The sequence below is a fragment of the Miscanthus floridulus genome, chromosome 6 (assembly GCF_019320115.1).
Source record: "Miscanthus floridulus cultivar M001 chromosome 6, ASM1932011v1, whole genome shotgun sequence".
Taxonomy (NCBI): Eukaryota; Viridiplantae; Streptophyta; class Magnoliopsida; order Poales; family Poaceae; genus Miscanthus; species Miscanthus floridulus.
The window spans coordinates 141,036,289-141,051,867 of record NC_089585.1 but is presented as its reverse complement, the minus strand read 5'-3'; the positions used below and the strand labels follow the sequence as shown (position 1 = coordinate 141,051,867).

General features: G+C 44.1%; 1 pseudogene; it reads right to left on the bottom strand.

The window, feature by feature from the left end:
• Nucleotides 1-5,141: 5,141 nt before the first annotated feature.
• On the bottom strand, nt 5,142-14,148 carry LOC136459945 (uncharacterized; annotated as a pseudogene).
• Between the last annotated feature and the right edge of the window lie 1,431 nt (nt 14,149-15,579).

Below are 15,579 nucleotides of genomic sequence, written 5' to 3'. Positions count from 1 at the left end.
TACTTGGTCGCCTTTGGGAAAGGTAGCCTCCTCTGCTTCCCGACCAGGCAGCTGTCACATAGCTCGCCTCCGTGCTTGATGTGGGGTAGTCCTCAGACCATCTTCTCCAGCCGACCAAGCGCGTCGAAGCTGAGATGTCCGAACCAGGCATGCCACATCCATGGTTCCTCGGAGTGCCTTACCGCTAGGCACACCGGCTGCTCTACCTTCAGGTCGAGCAGGTACAACCGGTTCAGGGACCTCTTCACCTTAGCAAGAAGTCGCTGCTCCCGGTCCCTGATCCTAAGGACGCCATCCTTGATCAGTACTTCGCTACCACGCTCATCCAGCTGACCAATGCTGATGATGCTGGAACGCAGCTATGGGATGTAGTATACATCCGTTAGCGCGCGGTGCTCCCCGTTCTGGCATCTGAAGATGATGGTGCCACGCCCTTGGATAGCCACCCTTGAGCCGTCACCAAACTTTACCGTACCGGTAACATCGCCGTCGAGCTCGGAGAAGGATTCCTTGGAGCCCGTCATGTGGTTGCTGGCACTAGATTCCAGATACCACCGCTGCTCCTGGTCGACGCCCACACGCCCGAGGTGAACTTGGGCACACGGTTCGTTGAGGTTGACGGTCTTCAGGGCCCTCCCAGGTCCTTCCACCATCGTCGCCTCTTTCTTTCCCTCAGCCTCGATGTCGTGCAGTGCACAAAACGTCGCCATCAGGACAGTGGCCTCATTCTCATCATCGGCTCGCGCCAGGTGAGCTTCAACCTTCTTCTTCTACTTGTGATTTGGGCACTCTCGTGCCCAATGGCCCATCTTCCCGCAACGTCGGCAGGCGTTGGGGTCGACCTGCTTCTTCTCCGAAGAAGCCCTGTCGCGGTGCTTGCCCTTGCCACCGCGACGGGAGGAGGCTGTCTTTCCGGAGTTCCTCCGAGCAGCCCACTCCTCTTCCGTCAGCAGGAGTTTCCCGCTGTCCTTCGTTGCTGTCGCCTGCTCTAGGCGTTCGTCCACCGCCCGCAGACGGCCTGTCACATCCTCAATGGTAAGGGTGGACAAGTCCAGCATCGTCTCTATGGAGAGAGCGATCTGGATGTACTTGGTTGGCACGGAGTGGAGGTACTTGGAGACCGCCTCCTCTTCATCGATGGTGACGCCATGGCTCTTCAGCTTGCTGATGAGCGTCTGCAGGCGGAGGGAGAAGTCCTCCACCGTTTCACCATCCTTGAACTTGAGGATAGCGTACTCCTGCTTCAGAAGCTGGGCCGTCGTTTTCTTTGCGCGGTCGGAACCGACGCGCATCGCCGTAATAGCCTCCCACGCCTCCTTAGCCGAGCTCTTTGTCCCCAACGGTTCCCTATACTCCACCGATACAACAGTGAGGATAGTCTCCAACGCTGACATGTCATCCTCCTCATTGTCGGTGCCCTTGTCAACAGCATTCTAGAGCCGTCGGGCTCTGAGCTTGACCTTCATGGTCACTGACCACTCTCCATAGTTGCTGCGAGTCAGCGTCGGCCAACTGGTGCCGCTGATCTCTCGCACCGTGCGAACAACGACCTCCTATCGTGGCTGGGCAGCCACAGCAGTGCCACTGCTGTCGCCCAACTTGGCGACGACACTTGTACGGCTCTGATACCACTTGTTGGCCCACAGGATTACCGGCTCAGGCGAGTGAACCACTCAGCCAATCTTGCCGAGCATCCGCTAGTGTTGCCGAGCACCCACTAGCCGTGCCGACCACGAGTAGGCGTTGTCCATGCCACGCACTACGACCAGAGCTAGAAGAAGAAGGGAGAACAGAGCAAGCACACACAATACAAGACACCAGCGTTGGCCGAAGCCCTGTCTGTGTGATGACAAATCTGAACTTTCTTTACTGAGTTGCCGTGGTAGTATATTTATACAACTCTATCTATCTAGTCCTAGTACAGCCCACATGCTGTAACAGTAACTAGATAACATACAGAGCTGACTCTGCGCTGGCCACTGCATGGCTACAGTGCTGCAGGTGAGCCGTACGGCGCTTGCACCTGCAGCGGCTACAGTATCACAGCAGGGGGCCTTTTCGGCGCCGCCTTCCCTTGCTGTATTCACATAAGGTAACAGTAGATTAGCTAACAATGCAGTGATGCTCGATGTCTTCAGAAGCTCATATGCTGTCCTTCTCTTAGTAGACTTCCACAAAGGGTGTCATATCTTGTTAGTCTTGCCCACCTTGGCGTTGGTGTCACTAAAATTAAACAGGAAGAGCTCTGCATACTCTCAGGCATGCCCTCACTGCTTTACGTCAGTCTGATTTCAAGTGAAGCCCCCGGTGACAGGCTCACCATCGGCAGGCATCTATTCTGTTGCCTGAAGGAGTTTGTTTTCCGGACCAAAGGGATTGGCGGGCTGAGGATGGTTTGTGAAAGGGAAGCAATGCCAATGCTCAAAAGTTTTAACCTTGAGTTTAACGCGGAAGAATCAGAGTCTGATATGGGTTTTGAGTTCTCCTTTGAGCACCTTGCAAGCCTGGAGCAACTCAGTATTGACATTTATTGTTATGGTGCTACTAGAAGTAGGGTAGAGGCTGCAGAGGCTGCCATCAAGAACACAGCCGACATCCATCCTGGACGTCCCACACTCCAAATCAAGAGATGGTCCGAAGACCTAATGGTCGAGGACAAGGATGAGAAGGAAACATGGCTGAAAGATTATACAGCAGAGTGTAACGAGGTTCAGCAAGTGCATGCCTAGCACTTTCTGTCATCGGAGTTAAGAAACTGCAAGGCTGTGAGGTACCAGATCAGTTCAGCATACGAGTTTGCTTATGCTAGCATCAAAGTCAATAATATTTCCCTAAATTTGGGTGACGATGACCTCGAAGATCTTTATATCTTTATGTCCCCAAATGTCCGAGGTGAAGAACATGAGAGAAATCCTCATAATGTTGCACCTTTTTTTAATAATGGAAAAGTTCCAGCTTCAGACAAGACACCTCTTCATAATGTTGCACCTAAAGCTGACAAAAGTACCATATGTGGTGACAGTTTGTATATGGGAGGGTCTAGCGCCAAGACGTCCGGACAAAAGCTCGCGTCCGGACGCCCGCGCCGCGCTCGCCACTCACGAGAATATTATCGTTGACTAGCACGCTTTTTGCGTGCTCGCTCGTGCCTACCGCACCCGCGTAACAAGAGGACCGTTACCCCATCGGACCAGGAGCGCGCCCCCCGCGCCCTCCTCACCCCACCTGCAGATACGCGATGGGAGGCGTCTGCCGGCCCCAGGCGCCTGCACTGTGACCCACGGGCAGCGCCCCAACAACAGTAGCAGACGGCTATGGCAGAACGCTGTCCGCCAGCCAATGGGGCCATTGCTACATGTGCTCCCTCATATCTGCTTTTGAAACATCCAGTAGAAACACTTGCAACATACGACTGAAAACAGATGAAACACTTGAAACATACGTTTGAAACATGCTTGTATAGGCATAGCAACATATGCAACATCTAGATCTAGTTTTGCAACATACATATGAAACACCTGAAACACTTGGAACATGTGTTTCAAACATGCATGTTGTGCAACATCATGATGAAACACCTGAAACATACTTTCAAAACAACTGAAAGACTTGAAAACATATGCTTGCAACGTGCGTATATTGTCATTGCAACATATGCAACATCCGAGATTGACTTTTACAACATTCAGATTAAACGCTTCAAACATAAGTCTGAAGCATCTAAAACACTTGAAACACGATGTCGTCGGTGGCCATGGCCTATCTGGTGGGGGATGGGGCGCGGCCTCGGCCGGGGCTTGGCCGGCCGGTGCACGGCGCGGCGTAGGGCTGCGAGCTGATTTTGTCAAGCTTCACCTGCTCCCGCGCCGTCGCCCGTCTATCCACCCGCTGCGTCGACCCGTTGCTCCGCCGCTTCGACGCCCTCTTCGCCGTGCTCGTCAAGCAAGGCTCCTCTGGCGCCGGCAATCCGCACGGGCTACGCTACGCCACCCAAGATGGACCGGAAGGCGCGCAAGATGCAGCGCCCGGTGGCTACCACGGCACACGTGCCACGAGCTCGACGCGCTCGCCGAGCTAGAGCAGCCCGCGCCGACGCCGATGCTAGCGGCGCTGCGTCAGGGAGCAGCCGGGCCAAGTGCGTGCGTCGCGTGGCTAGGCAGCTGCCTCCGCGTGTCCGTCCCGTGGATGAGAAGGAGCCACATCGCTAATTAAAGAACAGTGCGGACGAGCCAGTGGGTCGGTCAGCGGGTCCAGCTAGGAGTGTCCGGGGGCGCGGACCCGGGCCGGCCGGCCGCGGAGGAGTATTAGGGTTTGTATATATTTATCTTGTATAATATATTATTCTGATGTTTCTTTGGGATGACGTGGGTAATGTGGGCGCTCAGGTTCAAGAGTCAAGAATGATGGAGGGGCAATTAGATGTAGTCGGGTATGTGACACCAAAGATGTCGTTGGGCTGGACTGATTTGGGCTGCGGTAAAGGGAAGCCGAGAGGGAGATTGGGCTGCGCCAAGGAAGATCTCGAGCCAGATTGGACATTGGATCCCATATTGATGTTTAGACTTGTGAGGCCCCCTCTGGAACATAGAAAATTTTCCTATTTCATGCGTGTTTCTTGTGAAAATCCTGTACAAATCATGTGAAATTTCTGCGTTCCAAAGGGGCTAAATGTGTTTTATTTTTTTTTTATTTCGTGAGATTTCCCTGTTTCCATTTCCATGTTGTTTCAGTAGCCAACGAGCCATGGGGTTAACAGATTGCCGAAGGTAGTTCTTGCTGCCTTGGGTTTGATCTTACGTTTTGGTTGCCTGAACTTGGCATCGTATGCATTTTGCTGCTGCTGCTACAAAGATCGTAATGGACCTGAAGAATATGTTCAATATGCCTCTAAATGTGAGCAAGTATATTATATATATTCAGCTTTCGTTGCTTTTTGCTGACACTAGGCAGCTGTAGATTTTAGGGCAAGCACTCCTAGCAAAAGAACCAAACATAACATATTTGTTGTACCTAACTTCGATATCGTCCTCAAATAGTAGACAACAATTTTGCCAACACTATACATGTCAGCAACAAAACGGCTGAAACAGTCGCAACTCGCAAGGGTAGATAAAAGCAGGTAAGGACGTGGTCAACCAAAGTGATAGATAACCTATTGATTTCTTTATAATCAAAATCCATTGATTGCAATTGTATTCAATCCACCTACAAGTCAAAATTTTACTCTACAAAACGGTGGATTCACAACAGAGTCGAGTATGACCGTAATTTCACAAGTTTTGCAAAGATCTTCTTCAAGATGAAAGCATTAGTAGGTAAAAGCTGGGGTCGACAATGCAAAATTCAGAGCCATCCCCATGAACCATGAATCCCAGTCGGTGACAGGGTGGTGCAAGTGAAACATCTCATGCTGTCGATCTCTTACGCTTCTTGAAACTAGGAGAGTGCCCAGGTGCTCGAGCCTCACTATTTTGCATCTTGCTGGAGGCACCGCGCCTAGTTCTTTTTTGGTTGCTGCCACGCGATTTATCGCCTCTGTTTCCTTGGCTATTTCCTGGTTGCCATTTTGACTTCGGCTTGAAATTAGTCCTATCACCTTTGCCACCTGAATCTCTGCTTTGATGCCTTTTTGCAGCATGAGGGTTGCCTCTCCCTGTCCTTTTCTTCAAATGAAAATCCTTGCCCTGCTTCTTCCCAGCTGACCAACTATTTGGTGGACGACTAGGTGTTCCTTCTTGTCCAGTTTCAGCATTAGAGTCAACCCGTTTCCTCCTGTACAACAATAAACCATTAAGCAACTTGTTAAGCACCGGAAAAAAATGACTCCGGGCTAACCTTTTGCCATCACGTTGCTCGTGTTCTTTTGCCTCGAGATGTGCACCATCAGTTTGGTTACGATTTCCTTTGCGACCCTGAAAATTGCAAGTACATGCTATTTTGAGATGATACATACGGAGTAGAACATAAGGTACAAACGATGTATCTGTATTCGTGTTAACTGGATGAATATAGTACATACTAAAAAAATCAGTACAGGATGTTTCTACCACCTGAGTATACAAAAATAGTATTTAATGATCTGCTTCATATCATATGCCTTAACCAGGCATGCTGTTTACAAATACATATACAGGGCTACCAAAATATATGTCACAGGTACACAAGCAATCAATTTTGCTCTTAGTCATTACCAATATAAAGCTCATAAAAGAACTCACTAAAAACATGCCCCATTGATCAAACAAATAATATATTGTTTCCATGGCTAAGTGGCAAGTTAGTATAATGTGAATCTTACCTCTTGAACACTTCTAACAAAGCCCTTGAACTTGTCAGGTGTAATTAAGTTGATAGCATCAAACCCGCATTTCCTAATCAATATTTCTAATATTAGTACAACCTGCAAATATAAGATTACAACATGTCATTCATACCCCTGTACAGAAAACAATAAAATATGGGAATTAAACCTTGGAATATTTCTACCAACCTTCCCTTTGAAATGGTGCTTCGTAACCAATGACCATGGTAATATCCCACTTACGATATCTGCTTGCAAGTTCAATAGTTTTTGTGGTTGCAAAGAAGTTACCAATACCTTGACAAAGCCCAAGGCTGCCTAAAATCGAGCATACCAGACCCTTAACAATAGGAATTAGGAAAAGAACTGAAAAGATGGACATAGGGAATCACAGAACTGACTTTAGTTACTTCAATGGCTTTATGTTGCAGCAAAACTAACACTGACTCTATCAGATTCGGTACTTCCATGCAAAAATTAGCGTCACTGTATATAAGCAATGATAGTGCAGCAATTGCTCCACTCACTATGTGAGGAGATGGACTTGAAAGATATCCCATTACCTGAATAAAAAGAAGATAGTCAATAAGCTTCAGTAATAAAACTTGTAAATGCAACTTACGCACTTAACATATAGAATTACACTGATTATTTATGCCGTTCACACAAAATAATCCATGTGATTTATAGATGTTACAAGTTTGCAAATAGTTGTGAATTGGAAAAAGAAAAGGCTATGCATTTGATTAGCTACTGTTACAGCTCCATTGCGATCTTCATGCGGTTTCGTTGCTCATCACATAATTTACAAGGTGTAAGCACCATGGATACTACTTATTCAAAAGCCTCCATAGTTCTATAGTTTTTCCATGAGAATTGTGTAGCAAAGTATAACCTGCTATCCTTTAGAAGATGCCTCCCTGTGCTCCTAATAGAACAATCGGAGTGTTTTGTGATATTATTAGTGGTTTAAATCTTTTTTTTTTTTGAGAATCAGTGGTTTAAATCTTAGTGATGGTGATTGTATATCTTCAAAGTAGACTAAAAATGGAGTATTCTAAAACTTTTACCGAAGTTATACAAAAAATATATTAACATCTACAATACCAAATAAGTGCACTATCAAGAAATATTTCAGTGGATTTGATGAAATCATTTTATGTTGTAGATATTGGTGCACTTTTCTATAAACTTAGTCAAAATTGTAGAAGTTTGACTTAGAAAAAAACTAAAACAACCTACATTGTGGAATGGAGGAGTAATATGTTTGGATTTGAGGGGATGTATCCAAATGAAGCCTAAAGATACAGCTGGACATGTCACTCCATATAACTGCAGAGGAATGCCAAGAAAAATGTTCGGCAGAAATAACTAGCAGCAGGAAACAAAAGGTAACTGTCCGACAAGACACTATAAATAAATTTCAAAACCAAATAAAACAAAGGGAAATATGTTAAGAATAGAGTATTTTATGTAGCTAACCATTGTGAACAGTCGTTGAAGATCTGACTCTGCACTATTTGACTCTGAGCTCCTCAAGTTTGTACTAGTTGCCAGGAGCACATCATATGCTAGTTTTCTACTTTCCTTCTTAGACTGCACCAGAAAAAAAGAAAGGAATTTTGAATAAATAGAGCACATTGGCATCAGAGAAAGAGAGTTTCTCATGTTACAACCTTTTCCATACACCATTACTGTTCAGATTTCCATACAGGAATGATGTACTTTTGGCAGGATATTATCTAATACACATTTAATAATTGTTTAGCATGTGAAGGTAAGAAAGGAAAACCTTTAGTGCAACTATTAGCTCATTTAGAATCAAGAATGCCTTCTTGCTGGTGTTCTCTTCATTAACCTTGAAATAGTAAAAATGTATGTCAGAGAAATACAAGACAAACCCAAACTATATAAAACAAAACTAGCTAAGGCAATTCATGAACACAAGCGCAAGATAAGAAATGCAGTCATATTTCAATAAACATTGTTCATCGCTCGTGACTCAGTAGCAGGCACACCCAATTTCAAAACGACATCGTGATGTCTTAGTGAAGTAAATCTGATCAGATAAACACATAAAGATGAAGAATGAAGTTGTTATTGAGTTGCATATCTATTATAGGCACAACACACATGCACACACACTTTGCAAAAGTACAAGTCATTTGTTCATGTGCATGTTAAGTTCGATTGAACACCTTAAAATCTTATTGAAATTTACATTGTTGCATATTATAAGAATGAAATTTTGTAGTGTTAGCATTTGGTTAAGGTTCTGACAACCAACAGATTTTGTACAAAAGAGTGCAGCTCAGAAAACAAACTTGTGTTTTTTGTCTAGTTTCTGTAATTGAAATGTTTAGTTGTTTACTTGTCGAGTACAAGTTTACTAGATAAATTTGAAACAAAAGCAACTTGAGTACTGTAAATACCCTGCTTTTATTTATTTTTATATTTCTGTGTAGACATCACTGAGATGTAACAATATAAGCATAGTCTGCAGGCATATATATACGAATAAGCAAGGAAAAATAGACTCTGGCTTTGCATGATGTCCAGAGAAACCCCATAATGGTTTCAAACAAAGCACCAGTGAAACACAGGCCCTCTCAAAGCAAAGCTCTAGATACTAATCACATTATGATCAATTGGGAAAAAAATACCAACTGTCAACCTACCTTAATCATGTGAACCAATAAATGCTGGTAGCATAATAGTTGGCTTTCTAAAACTGTGCTATCCAAAGCTGACTTCATTCCATGAAGCAATAGCATCATTTCATCCAAATGAGCCAAAGAATATTCACTATGTTCCTGAAAGTAAGAAAAAGATGAGACATTAAGGTCATCTCAAGCAAGAAGAGGAAGAAAAACATCAAGGTGTCATGACTGACAGGAAACTACCACTAACCTTCACAATTATGCTTAATGCAAAGAGAGCTTTGCTGTGACAAGACATGCTGCTGTCCTGCAGAAGGAATAGATAAAGTTTATGAAAAAAAAGAATGTTTACTAAGAGTTGGGGTCTTGGGGGTAGCAGGAGCAGAAAGAAATAGAGAGTACCAGCAAACAAGACTTGATAAATCCAAAAAGTTTATCAAGCAGATCCTCATCAGCAACTTCAACAAATGTGGAAAAGAGTTCTAATAGAAGAGACCTGCACAAGCAAAACTATAATCATATAATGTATAAATCCTAAGCTAGCACAAAGTAACAAGATGAGATTGAGCATCATCAGAAGAGACATGCACAAGCAAAACTACATCATCAAGCAGTTTGTGAGCTCTTTTTGAACAGACACCGACTGAGCATGAAAAATTAATCTTGTAGGTGAGCGAAAAGAAGCAACAGACCTCTTATTATTTAGCTCCACTGTTGCATCAGTACTTTCTTCATCCTTCCTATCTATCTCATCAGTTTTGCATTCAGTACTTTCTCCATCCTTCCTATCTACTTCATCAGTTTTGAATTCAGTACTTTCTTCATCCTTCCTATCTTTCTTTTTGACAAGTTCATCCATCCTATCTTCTACATCGGTTTTGCATTCTGGCTCCAATGGAGTATCTTCTAAATCAAACCTTTGACTAGTGAAACAAAAAGGTCACATATGTTCATGCTACCAGAAAGTTGAGCCAGGCATCTCAAAGCTACCTGGAAAGAGATAAATGGGCCGGATCAAGCACAAAATGTGTAGTAAAAAATATTGCCTATAAGCACAATATATTAACAGAGAATTTATTTAAGCTCACACAACATTAGCCAATAAATGGCTTGTCAAATGAAAGTTATTACAAGTTAGAACTGATCCTGAACAAAAGAGGGAAAACTGGACTTCCAAATGTTGCACTATGCATATATACACCAAAAATGCTAGTTTGTAGGTGGAAACTACTGCAAATTTTGGAAAACCCAACTTTATTCTGTTTGGTACTTAGCATTCATCCATTTAGGGTGTTAACTGTTCAGAAAAACAATTTTTTTTATCCTTCTTCTGGAGTCTAACCCATAACAGATAGAGCTGTTTTTTTTTTATTATAGCAGGGGGTCATTTCAGAATGAAAATGTGAAAGTTTGATCTTGATCATGGTTGGCATCAAAATCTCTCCTTAGTAAACGTTGCACATGAATAAAAGAAGTTCTATTATACCTCGGTAGTAGTTACCTATGTCAACCAAACAAATTTAGTTCACAGTTAGGAAGTACAAATCTGACAAGTGACAAAAAATAGGTACGCTGTAACAAATCAAACTCTTGTATAAAAAATAATGAGGCTAAAATAGGGTGCAACAAGATGATTTTTTAAGACATAACTAAATTAGGTATTATAAGATAAGATGTTTCACAGCATGTACACTACAGATTTAATACTTAAAAATTCAAATAATCACAGGCAACCAATTAAAAAATTGAAAGAAATGAGTAGGAGACGCACCTTCAAATGAGCACGCTTTTCAGGTGAGGAGTCAAGGAAATAGTCCGTGAAAGTGCAGAGAAGACTGGTAGTAGAATGTGATGCTAGAACTTTCAAGTTCTTGCGGGCATCTTTTTTGGAGCACCTATCTAAACGTGCGCATTTGAAGCTATCAGGTTTTGAGGAGAACAAGGCTGAAAGTTCCATATAGATTTCAATATCTTGACCACCAGTACTTAATCTTCTGGTCCCATCTACAAGTTGCTGAGAAACAATAAAAAATATATAAGATATGGCCTGAACCATCTTTATAAATTCTCTGAAGGCAGAAATATCAAAGGGATCATATAACAAACAACAAAACAGCATTGTATGATAGCTGAGCATCCAAACCTGCAGGGCTTTAACAGCAGATTTGTATAGACAGTCATCAGACTTTGAAATCTCCACCAGCAACTTGGACAGGGAACCAAAGCTATGATGTACATCAATAGGATAGCGGCAGAAGGAAGGAAGCAAGTTCCACAGTTGATCAGTCCAAGATTGCAAGTCTTTACGTTTCCATTCTTTCTTGACTGAAATAAAAGAAAAAATATATGAAATTGGGTTTTGTGTGCTTTTGGATGAGTTGTTTGTGTCTAGTTACTTACCCCTGTTAGATGCATTTTGTACAGATTTTGCTAGTGGCACAATATGCTCTAGGAAAAATTGCAGCGGAGCTCCGTATGTATACTTGTCCAGAATAGGTAGAAGCCAAGTATTTGAGCATGTCCGGTTTTCATGAAAAGCTATTGGAAGTAATGAAAGTACTTTATCTGGTCCCATAGCAATCACTGCTGCTCCAATGCATTCTTCAACCTGCAGGTGATATAAGTGCAACAAAAACTAGAGTTTAAGCACTTATATATAATTCTGTCACGAAAGAAGTTGAGAAATGTTTATATTGAGGGGCATCACAGTAAGCAAGACAAGGCAAATACCATTATACCAATAAATGAACTTACATTCCTCAGTTGTGATTCTTTGTCCACTTTCATAACGAACTTTGCCAAAGTAAGTAGGATATCTTTCATAAAGAAAAGAGCTTTCTCCTGGAAAAAATAATTCAAACAGAATAGTTAATGGATCATTTGACAGAATGATAAGATCATACAAAGAGCAGGGCATTGGCACATATGCAAAAAGGATTCACAACAGATTTGAAAGTGTGTGTTCATCTGTCTGTCTAAAATGATTACACAGGTTCTCCTAACTTTGCAGCTAACACATTTTTATCATTTTATGGTGCATCATCTAACCTTTTGTAGTGTTTCGAGTGCTTGTTTGTATCAACAAGCACATTTTGCATATGATATGTAGAAAAGGCACATGCAGTTTTATGTGGAGGTAAAATCACATTCAAAAATCAAGATGGTGAGGTTAATTATTTCTAGGAGTTCAACATCTCTGCAATAGTCCAATTGAAGATAAGAGATGCCACTGCTGAAAAAACTGAAGACATACCAAGTTTCAGAAATAAACCCAATACTACTGTTAAGATACTATCCGGAGGATAAGCACATGTGTGAAGTCTGCTGTTGATTGTTAAACAGACTGATTTCAGGGCACTTTGATCACTCAAACCCTCAACGCCACTGTTGGTTAGCTGTGGTCCATTAGTGACCAAAACATTTTGGTCAATATGAGAATCAATACAGTGTTGCACCACTTTTGCTATATCATCCGAACATTTGCTGCCCAGAATTAAGTATCCTGCAAATTGAGAGTTAAACATAGGTTACATTGTTAATTATTTATATTGAATATATAAAGAATAATCAAAAAGAGAAAAGAAACAGTTGCCACTAGAAGGGTGCATAAGCACGATCAACAAACTACAGATTCTGAATGATGCAATATTCGAAGAAACCTAAGTAGACAAGTACAAGAAATGGTGACAGCATACAAGATATACTCTAAAAATTTGAACAGTTAGGAGATACTAAAGGCATAATTCCTTCCTATTGAAGCATTGAATACATTGGAGGAAGCATGGTGCCATGGTGTATTTCCAAATATGGTCAGCCAATTATGTCAATAGGAAAAACTTTTTTCTGGATGGATATGTATACCATAAACTCATAATAAAAGCGTCAGTATATATAATTAGACAAGGCTGGTGCATAAGACATGTAAACACACACACACCTGAAACTGCCTCGAATGCAGTTGGAAGAGCTTCCATCCACAATTTTGAGTGGCCAACAAGTTTATCCAAGCAACTTTTAATTAGGTGAAATGCTAAGACAATGGTATCATCAGGCTTCTTCTCATCATAAGGCAGGTAAGCAACCACCAAGGATACAAGACTCCCCACCTCGGATTCAACACCTTCAGCCTTCAGATGATCCAACAAGGTTGCCAAAAGCCTTAGAACGTGCCTCGTAAGTGGGGTAAAACAAGGGCCCAATAACTGATAAGCATCCAAGAACACCTTCTTCCTTGCCTTCTTTGATAGATATGGAACTAAATTCACCATTGTACCTAGCATATGAGCCGCTTCTGTCTCTTTACCCTCCCAAATATCTGAATTCAAATGGATAAGACTTTGGGCTGAAGAAATGTGCTTCTCAAACATGCCAGTTGCAGCATTGCTAGCTTTCTTCGTGCAATCACACTGCCCCAAGTAAGCAAACAGCTTTTCAACACTCTCCTGCGCACATTTGCGAACCTAGAAAGCAGCGATTGACATCCACATGAGCGAGGTTGCTAAATGTCTATTGCTAATTCAGTAATTCCTAGTACTACTAGGCTACTAGCTGTCTCACTCACCTTGGCCCGCTGGTCCACAGAAGCCGCGAGGAGAGCTTCCAGAGGCGCCGCCACAGCATCCCAATCGGCTGCAGCATCGAGATGGAGGGTCAAATGGCCGAGGGACTTGACCACCGAGCGCACGGTGCCTGTCGGGAGCCGGGAGGCGTCAGGGGACGACAGGAAGGCGGCGAGTGCGGAGGCAGATTCGGAGGCGGCGTCTGGCGGGAGGGACGAAGGGGAGGATGGGATGTGGGGCAGCAGGATGACAAGCAGAGAGGCAAGGGCGGCGGTGGCGGCGGGGTCTGCAGACCCGGCGGCACGAAGGGCGGAGACGGCCGCGGGGAGGTAGGAGGCTGGTGTAAGGGGCAGGCCGTCGTCGAGGAGGATGGAGCGGATCGCGGCGGCTGAGGCGAGGAGGTGGCGGTGCTGCGGGGCGGCTGAGCGGCCGTAGCGAGCTGTGAGGGCAGCGCAGGCATCGCCGGAGAAGGACTCGAGGGGGAGCGGGGTTTGAGAGGGCTCGTCGGCGTCGGAGTCGTGGTCCGCGTTGGCGGTGGCCACCGAGGCTCTCTGCTTCCGCTTCATGGCCGCGGTGGTGAGAGGCCGCCGGAAGGGGTTTGGGGTTTGTTTGTTTTATGCCACGTTCGTTTCAGCAGGAACGAGCCCCGGAAGAAATCCTGGCTGGATTTGGATTGTTACTCTAATTTATTTATGTAGGGCTCATTCGTTTGACCTGAAACAGAGGCAGGAACCATTATGCCTGGAGGAAGTTTATATAAATTAGAGGGTGTTTGGTTTGAGCTACTAAACTTTAGTAGCTACTAAACGGTTTAGTCACTTTTAGTAACTTTAGAGTTATTGGAGAGGACTAAAGCTCTTTTAGTAGCTTTTAGTCATAGTATTTGGTTAAAAAGTTACTAAAATGACTAAAAGCTACTAAATTTAGTAGCTACTAGGCGAACTAAATAGGTCCTTAGACTCGTAATCCTGGCTGGATTTGTTCCCGGCCACAATCCCCTAGGAACCGAACAAAAGCGTAAGCTTTCACTACCGAATTGATTCCTGGCCTCCTAAAGCCGTAACGGAATGAGCCCTTAGGCTTTTAGCTAGGCTGCTCTAGGATTAAAATTTTGACCATTTATTCCTTTTTTTTTGGGAGCTGGGGGCTGAGGTTGTTGACTTGTTGCCCTAGTATGGATTAAAATAAATATAGGATACAATTTCGGAATGGCTAGCTGCCAGACGCTAGCCCCGTTCAGACGCCTGTGTTGTGTTTGGGCGCTTGTCGGCTGAGCCTGCCCCCACACCTGTTGTTGCGCCTACTCGACGTCCGCGACTCCGCGCTCGTGGGTCGAGCTCGAATTGCGACCGGAGATGGAGGGAAGGGAAGGGAGGGAATGGGAGGAGAGGAGAGGGCGAGGCGCGCCGTGCGAGGAAGGCGCGAGGTAGGAGGCGAGCCCTGTGGCAGGTCGCCGTCCTCCAGCCACCGGCACCATTGCAGAATGTGCAACACCCAATCTATTTTTGAAACATCCACATGAAACATCTGCAACATATGTATGAAGACAGATGAAACACTTAAAACATGCATGTATAGCCATTTACAACATGTGCAACACCAAGATCTACTTTTGAAACATCGAGAGAAAACATTTGCAACATACGTCTGAAACACCTGAAACATAGTATTGCAACATGTGTATTTTGTCATTGCAATGTATGCAACATTCAGATCTACTTTTGCAATATCCAGATGAAACAGTTGAAACAACAAGTCTGAAAACGCCTAAAACACTTGAAAACATACGCATGCAACATGTGAGTATTGTCATTGCAACATATGCAACATCTTAGATATACTTTTGCAACATCCAGACCTGATGGAGAACTGCTATAGCCGGCGAGCTTGGGTCAGGGAGACGTCGGCCTAGCGTATACCTTCGCTACAGGACGTCAGCCCGTCGCTCCTCCTGCGATTATCCCACGCTTGCTTGCTGCCCAGGCTCGCGCTAGTCGGCACGGCTTCTCCAGCGCTGTCGCTACTCGGTTGTAGTTGTCCAGCCCCATCCGCTCGCTAG